Source organism: Argiope bruennichi, chromosome 10 (genome assembly GCF_947563725.1).
Source record: "Argiope bruennichi chromosome 10, qqArgBrue1.1, whole genome shotgun sequence".
NCBI lineage: Eukaryota > Metazoa > Arthropoda > Arachnida > Araneae > Araneidae > Argiope > Argiope bruennichi.
In genome coordinates, this window is record NC_079160.1 from 52,828,634 (window position 1) to 52,837,512 (window position 8,879).

Consider the following 8,879-nt stretch of genomic DNA (forward strand, 5'->3'; position numbering starts at 1 on the left):
ATTATAGTCTTGTGCAAGTGTGCAAAATATTGTTAATATAAGGTAAATAAGTTTATAATCACTTACCTCACCTACTAGGTAATAGCTTATAGTATAGCATATATTAATAAGACAATTTATTCTATAAACTGCTTAATACTGTTAGATATAACCATGTCCATGGCAATGAAATATCGCTCTGGGTGTCAAAAATGAAAATTATCAGCAAAGAAGAAAAGCTAAAATTCACAAGTAGATCATTTTTCTTGGCTTCGAAGTAATTCTGGAAAAGAAACTGCTTCAATTTCAGAAATTACAGTTCAAACTTCAACTGGGGAAGAAATTTCTACTCCAACTACACAATCTTGCAATGAAAATGTAGAAACGGTGAAATTTGTTGAAGAAGCGTGTGTTTATACATATATGACTGAATCAGAAAATAATGACGGAAATGACAATAACAAATATGATCAAGAGAGTATAAACGATCCTGGTTTATGGCCAAGTTGGTAAATTTAGAATGTTTTGTGTTAAAGCAAACCTGTACAACACAAGTGATTTTTTGCTAAAAATGCTGAAGGTAGATCATTTTCCACTGCGTACTATTTTTAAAAAATGCCAAATGGTGAAACCCAACTTCGCAGATCGTAAATTTATTCAGGAACGTAGGACTCCGCGTTTTCCAAAAGAAGAGATGACCAAACTATACGATTTGTAAGAGGCTATAATAACTGAAGAAAGCTGTCAACTGTAATCCAAGATCATGAGTGTTCTATTTGTCATTTTAATTCGTTTATTGCTTGAGAAGAATAACTAAAATGACTAAATTTACGTTCAACTATTCGTAAAACGAATCAAGTTAAGTGGTTCTATTTGTCTAATCTTCCACTTCGAGGAAATTGCAAAATAAAAGGATTGCTTAAAAATGGAATTTTTTTATGTTTGATCGAATTATTAAGTAAATAAGACCCTGTGATAACGAATCATATAAACAAAATAATAAATTCGAAAAATAGAATCGTACATCATATAGCACATAGTTCAAAAGAACAAATTATCACTGCATTAGGAAATAAAGTCCTTAACAAAATTAAACATGATATAAAGGCAGCCATGTACTATAGTATTCAAAGGGATTGTACTCCTGATATTTCCCATAAGGAACAAGCTTCAATCATTATTAGGTATGTAAAATTTGAAGAGGAAAGGTTAACTATAAACGAGTCATTTATAGAGTTTATTTAAGTAACTGATGTGATTGGAGAAGGAGTAACAAAAGCTCCATTGAAAAGATTTATTGAACTTGATTTAGATATTATGAATTGTAGAGGGCAAGCATATGACAACGGTAATAACATGAAATGGAAATATAAAGGAGTGCATCTAGAATACTTTCGCTAAATCCGCATGCAATTTATGTTTCTTGCTTATCACATTTAGGGATTGCAATACCGAATACCGGTATTTTGAGCCATTTTACAATTTCGTAATACCGGTATTCACAAGTTTAAATACCGGTTTTTCGGTATTTACTAGAAATTTTTTAAATTGTCTCCACTATGTGTTCAGGGATCGCAAACATAGCAAAATAGTATACGTTTTTGCTTTTATGTCTCCCAAACTGGCGAAATTAATTAGCTAATTAATGGCTTAATTAATTGCTTAAATCTTATTTAGCGAAACATGGATTATCCTTGAGAGAAGATATTGTATCTATAACGACTAATGGAGCAACAGTTATGAAAAAATCTGGTAAGTTGATTGGTGCAAATCAGCAATTGTGCTATGCTCATGGATTTCAATTAATGGTAATAGATGTATTATACCAAAGAAATAAAGAACAGAAGATTCCAAATATTGTGGATATAGAAACTTCGGATTCCGACATTGAAGAGAGTAAGAGTGAGAGTGATATTGACAATGAAGATAATGACAATGTAATTGTGGAAGAAGATATTGCTAATGAGGATGAAATATTAACCCATCAAGAATTGCTTCCTATAATTTATAAAGTTCGAAAAATTGTTAAGATATTTAAACTTTCCCCTACAAAAAACTCCATATTAAAAAATATATACTGACTGAAAATAAAACAGAATATATGTTAATAATATATTCTAAGACACGTTGGAACAGTTCACTCCTAATGATGGAACGGTTTTTGAAATTTAGAAATCCAATCCAAAAAGCAATAATCGACTTAAACTTGCAAATTAATTTTTTCAGACAGTGAATTCGTCTTAATATCCAGAACTATATCAGCTCTACTTCCAATAAAACTGACTATAGAGGCATTATGTGGGAGAGATTTTAATTTATTAACAGCTAATGCAACAATAAATTTCATGTTGCAATCATGAAAAAACAGCACAAATCACTATCTGAAGAACGTAGACGTAGATGCCGAAAGAGTGGTTTCGACAGCTGGTAATTTTTACACAAAATTACTTTTCAGCTTTAATGACAGTACAACTGATGCTTTATGTTTTTTAAGATCATATTTCAAAAATTTGTAATAGTATCACAGACTGAATAGTGATATTTACACTTTTTTTGTGATTTAAATAAATAAGTTGTTCCTTTGCTTTTTTGTGATTCTTTATATACTGTTATAATTTATAAGTTCCATATTATTTTTTGTGATATTACACTCTCTTATAAAACTGGCAAATAAAACAAAGAAACACCTTGTTTTCTTTCTTTTTCTAAAATTTCTAATATCGGTATTAAAACCGGTATCCCGGTATTAAGATCTAAAAAATACCGAATACCGGTATTGAAATTTTGGTCCGGTATTGCAATCCCTAATCACATTCCTTTAATGTATTAATTTGTGATGCCGCTTCCAGCAGTATATATATATAGTAAAAAAAAAAAAAAAAAAAATTGGGGGATATTACAACGTTTATATTGCTTATTTTCTCCAATGGGAAAAAGATGGGAAATTTTGCAAAGTATTAAAACTTTACTCTTAAACCATTATGTGACACTAGTTGGGAAGTCAAAATAGATTAGGTAAAAGCAGTGTATACACAGTTTGAACAAACTTGTAATGCCCTAGAAGAATTTATTGATGTTTAAATGATGTAAGTAACGAAATACAGCGGTATCCGAAGCTAAAAGTTTATTAGATGAAAGAAATGTCATTTATTTTATGTTTAATTGTATTGTTTGCAACATTTTCCAAAATTAACACTATTAAGAAACTATTTCAAGCAGAAACAATTGTTCTTGACTCGGCCTTCAATTTAGTCAATAAAATTAAAACTTAAATCCAAAATTTAAGAACAAGCTTTAACACAAAGTGCTAACACATAATTTGAACATTTTCTTGAAAAACGAATTCGAAAAAGGAAAAGATTATGTTCCGGAGTTATAAAAAAAAAACCGATAGAGGAGTTTAGATGTTATTTTTTTAACACTGTAATTGATACTGTTATTGTACAAATAGAAGATGGGTTTAAAAGTATACCAAATAGCATTTCTGATTTCAAATTAATCACTGATATAAAGATTTTAGAAAAATATAAATTGCAGAAATGTTCCAAAAACTTTAAAATTTTATAACACAGATGTAGATGAAAATTTAATCTAAAAAATTTGTTTGTTACGGGATTTGATTTTGAATGAAAGAGATATAAATAACGCACAAGACATATTGCAATGCATGCTAAATAATAATTATAATGAGTAATTTCTAAATGCACTTTGCCAATTACTACCAAGTGCTGAGCGCTCTTTCAGAAAATTAAAATTAAAAAAAGAATTATCTTCGGTCAAGCATGTGTTCAGGACGCTTAAATGCATTTTCTGTATTAAGCATCGAAAAAGAAATTGTAATTTTTCTGAAGTAGTTGATGTATTAGCAGAAAAAAAAATCACGCGTTAAATAAATATGCATTAATAATATATGTTAAGATTTGTATATATATATATATATATATATATATATATATATATATTCATATATATATATATATTCATATATATATATATATATTCGTTTTACAAAAAATTAGGGCCCCAAATGACTTTTTGCACCCAGGCTTGAAGAGAAGGCCGGCTCTGCTTATATACTCTCGCTTGTGCAGAAGCTCTTGCAAATTAATTTTAATAGCTGACAGACCTTTGCATCGCAATTTCTTGCGCAATTTGAGCTCCAAAATGAATTTCCATGAAATATTTCTATCTAATGGTGCAGTTAACACACACAATTGTTGTATTTGGATTACAACAAACCTACATGAATATCTGCAAATGCCGTTACACTCTTCATGTATAATGTTTGGTGCAGCTATATTGCTTCATTCATTCTGAATCGCTTTTTTCTCCCTCTCCAAAATAATCAGTCTTTGGTCATTTGGCAATGATATGCATCGTTACTGGAATAATCCATGACGTCGGCATTTCAAGCCAGGCGATATATTTCAAAGCACGATGCTTCTCCACATATCACCCGTTGTGTGAAACAAATACTTGCAGTTATTTTCATAATGACGCAATCATCAACCCATCAATCTACAGTTTAGCTTCTACAGTCGCCAGACTTGATGTGACTTTTGATTGTTGGGAGATCTCAAAGACTTGGTCTATCGTGATACAACAATAAATAAAAAAAATCGCAGAAATGCTCCATTTTTGTTGTTGTTGACGATTATATTAAAAACTACAAGAGCAATTACGTGAATTCGTTTTAAACAATTTAAGAACATTTCAAATGAAATAACTTGAATACAGAGAGTTTTAATTAGAGAAAATTGAAATATCTCACAATTGAATTGATACGTTTTTATCAAAAAATTTAGAAGTTCAGAAGTCTCATCAGAAATTATCAAAGACAATTAAGATTTTGATGATAACCTTGCCATTTATTTCTTATAAGTTGGCCATAAATTCTATCATATTTGATCGATTGATTGATTCTTAAGGCCCGATAAACTGATGGTTTTTGGTTATATAAGCCAGTCATATTTGAAAGCTACAATTTTTAAATCAAAATATTGAGGTCGAAGCCTTAAAGAAAGATCATATATTGCAAAATATTTGATTTCAGATAACTGAAAAAAATGTGAGTAGAGAATTGCAAATCACAAAAGAACTCAAATCGGAGAAAGATTATATGTAAGTGGTCGCTCTATTGGATGATTAAAATATTAAAAAGATGTGCAATGCAAGTAAACTAAATGGTTTATAGTTTTTAAAAAAAAGTTGAAAACTGAAAAGACGATTTCTACGCTGTATCAGTCTACGAACAAAAACTAATAGAAAAACCGGAAAAGAATAGTGATTTTTTTAATAAATAACAGAATAAAATAGTTTTAGAAAATGGGTCTTTAACAAGCAATTTAAAGTGCAAATCCAAAATATTTTAACGGTCTAGTTTCCATTTGATTTGCTTAAATTTAAATAAAAGTTTAGTGTTTTCCATCTGTCTCTAACATTTGTACCTTCATTCTAAAATTTAAGATTCATGTGGAATTAACATTTTTATACTAATTTTGTTTCAGTTAAATTGTAAATTTATTTGTGAAGTGAGCATTCAGTAGCAATTTGTGTGATATTACTATCTAGTACTGTGACTAAATGCCCTCGCACTGTATCTCGAAGCTACTTTGAACTCTACTAAATAAGGTTGCTAAAGTTAAAAATGGGTTTAACTAAATCAGTTATAATATTACAGTATATCACGCATGCGCAGAAACAAGACTGGTGTTGTTTGACTGAAAACCCTATTTGAAATAAACCAGCATTATCAATCCAATAAGATCACGCAGGCATAGAAACTGTACAGAAGTCTTGGACAAACACTTCCTGTTGTTCTCTCTTTGGGCATGCGCAATCTTCTTTTTACGCATCTATGATTTTAATCTAAACACACCTTAAAATGGAATGTAGGATGAGCATAACAAGTGTTCTTAGTACTCTTCATTTAAACGTCTAGAAGTAATAGTGCAACTGAATGTTATTAAAGAAAGTATTTGATTTAAATTTCTAATTTTTTTGTGTATGTGTGTCTAAAGTATACAATTTTATGGTCTTTAAATTTTTTAAGACAAGTCCTTGAATCTTTCTCTTTAGCAAGATTGAAATCCGCTATATAGCATTATTCATCAGTAATGAAACCATTTTGTAGTGATTGGATTTTAAAGCGTTAGGAAATAAACGTTCATAGATGGCGCTAGACAACTAGTGCGAGTGTAATTAAAAGAGTGATGTCATTCGTGTGTTTGCTCTTGGAGGAGAAGGAGTTACTGAGCAGAGTAACTCGAACGAATCTGCAATAAATTTGTTGTTAAGTTTTCTATTTGCCTATTTATTCAAAGCACTCACGAACCAGCCTCGATACATTTGTTTATTTGCTTTCATCCAGAGTAAATTTTCTTGGACTTTTTCCTATATGCCTTTGGTTCCATATAGCTCTTGGACTAACAGTAATTTATTTACACTCATGTCCAAAATTAAGATCACAAACATTAAATCTGCGAAAAATGAAAAACTATTCACTGTGTTGCCACGAAATTTAGCACAGAGGTACACTACATTGGAAGAAAGAACATAGACATATAACAACGTGGAAATGATTTTAATTGGGAATTAAGAAACAGGATATATCAAAAAGTGTTACATTATGAATCAGAGATAAAGCATTTATCTCGGGAAAATTCCTGTCTAATATGGAATGTGACCACCGTGCACTGCTATACTAGCTTCACAACGAGCTTTCATATTGTTTATGAGGGTGTCAATAAATGCTTGGAACAACAAAGCCCACTCTTCCAAAAGCGCGGCTTTTAATTCTTGAAGGGTATTAGGAGGGGGGGGGGGGGTACGCTGTGCAATGGCTCTTCCGAGACCATCCCAAACATGTTCAATAGGATTGTCATCCGGAGTCCCCGAGGGCCAGTCTATACGTCGAATATCCTCTTCCTCAAGAAAATCATCAACGATTTGGGCTCTGTGTGGAAGCGCGTTGCCATCCATAAACATGAAGTCTCGGCCAAAAGCACCCCGGAACAACCTCACATAGTCTTCAAGGATTTCATTCCTATAGTGATGTGCATTGACTGTACCCGCATCAAAGACGTGCAGTGGTGTACGAGTGCCCAACATTATGCCACCCCAGATAAGGATTTTTCTGCCACCAAATCTGTCGATTTCTTTTACGTAGAAGGGATGATAGCGAGCTCCTCGCTCTCTCCAGATGAATATTTGACGAATGTCACTCTGTGTGGTAAATCGCAACTCATCACTGAAAAGAACACGCCCCTAATTTTGCTGTGCCCAAGACTGATATGTTAGGCACCACAACAGCCGGACTTTTCTGTTGTAGGCAGTCAAAGGGACGAACTCAACTGGTTGCCGGGCATAAAGGGCCCTCTCTGCTAGACATCTGTATACTGTTTCTCTGGAAATTCTTATTCCAGACACAGCAGCAAGAGCATGAGCAAGTGGAGTAGCCGTTGTCAGCCTATGCCGTCGTGCGCTTAATGCCAAATAGCGATCCTGTGCAGGCGTCTTTGCTCTTCCTTCCTGATTACAGTACCACTTGTTTAGAATTGATTCCACAACCTGGATACCACATTCGGTGCCACTTGTAACCATCGACCACCTCCGCTTGTAACCATCGAGCCGCTCCACTGCCCAGCTTCAAGCCTACCAACGGTTCTCCATCTCAAGACATCGTCTAAACGATAATGAGAACTCATTCTCATTGGAAACAGGTTAAAATTTTTGTCTTAATGCAATATTCACAAAATTGCAGGCAAAAATCCCAAATGCCTAAGCGGTCTAATTTCAGTAGTTCCCCAAAAACTAATGCTAAACAACATTTTTTCTCACAAAAAACGGTTAATATCGTGTTAGCGGTCCTTCACAATATAATAAAATACAATTTGTTTAAATTTTACTGGTAGCCATTTAGAATTACTTTGAGAAACATTTTTGTGACCTTAATTTTGGACATGAGTGTAATTAATGATCTATGAAGTATGCTTTAACTGCAATTTAAGCATATTTCATAGCGCAGTTGAACCATAAAACTATCCTTTCGATGAGATCAGAGACAAAGCAAGGTGTAAATCCTGGTTTGATATTTTCTGCAATCATGGAAATGAAATCAGTCATATGGCTTCGCTGTTGAAATTTGTTTTGCTGCCTTTATAATGTTTTAAATCTGTTGATGTCCAATTTACGCAGCATGAATTTTTATCAGAAGGGAAAAAAAATACCTCTTAGAATCAAGGGTTTGAAGAAATTTTCGACTCATCCATGAACAGAAGAACTGTTCATGGATGAGTGGTTAATATTTAATTAGATGAAGTAGTGGTTAATATTTAATTTTTTTAAACTCATTTAATAACTAAATTCTCTTGTCTTGTCTTACTGAAAAACTGATTTTCGCAATAATTTTATCTTTCCAAATATTTTTTTTTTTCAAATATATTTCTAGATATTATTAAGTTTCTTAAATTAATGAGTTAGTGAATGATTTTAATGAATAATTTTTTGAAGTACTATGGAGATTATTAAAAGTTTGCAATCATTAACAATTGGATGCACTATTATTTACTGAATACCAGGATTCATTTATTGCTTTATTTGAAAGCAGGAAAAGGCAAAATTAATTCACCGTCTGGAATGTAGTTATAGAGGAGACATCTGATTACAGAGGGTTAATATTCAGAAGAAAACTCCTGGCGATGCAAATAGTTAATTTATAGTCTGATGTTAAACTCTACTGTACAACGCTTAGCTCTATTTTTTTTTTAAATTAATGAAGTCTTACGATTATTTAAGTTAAAAATTATATAATTTAAGACTTTACTTAATGCAGTATAAGTATCGAAATTAATTATTTTTAAAATACAAAATAGTGGAGAAACCTAAATAATTTCAGAATA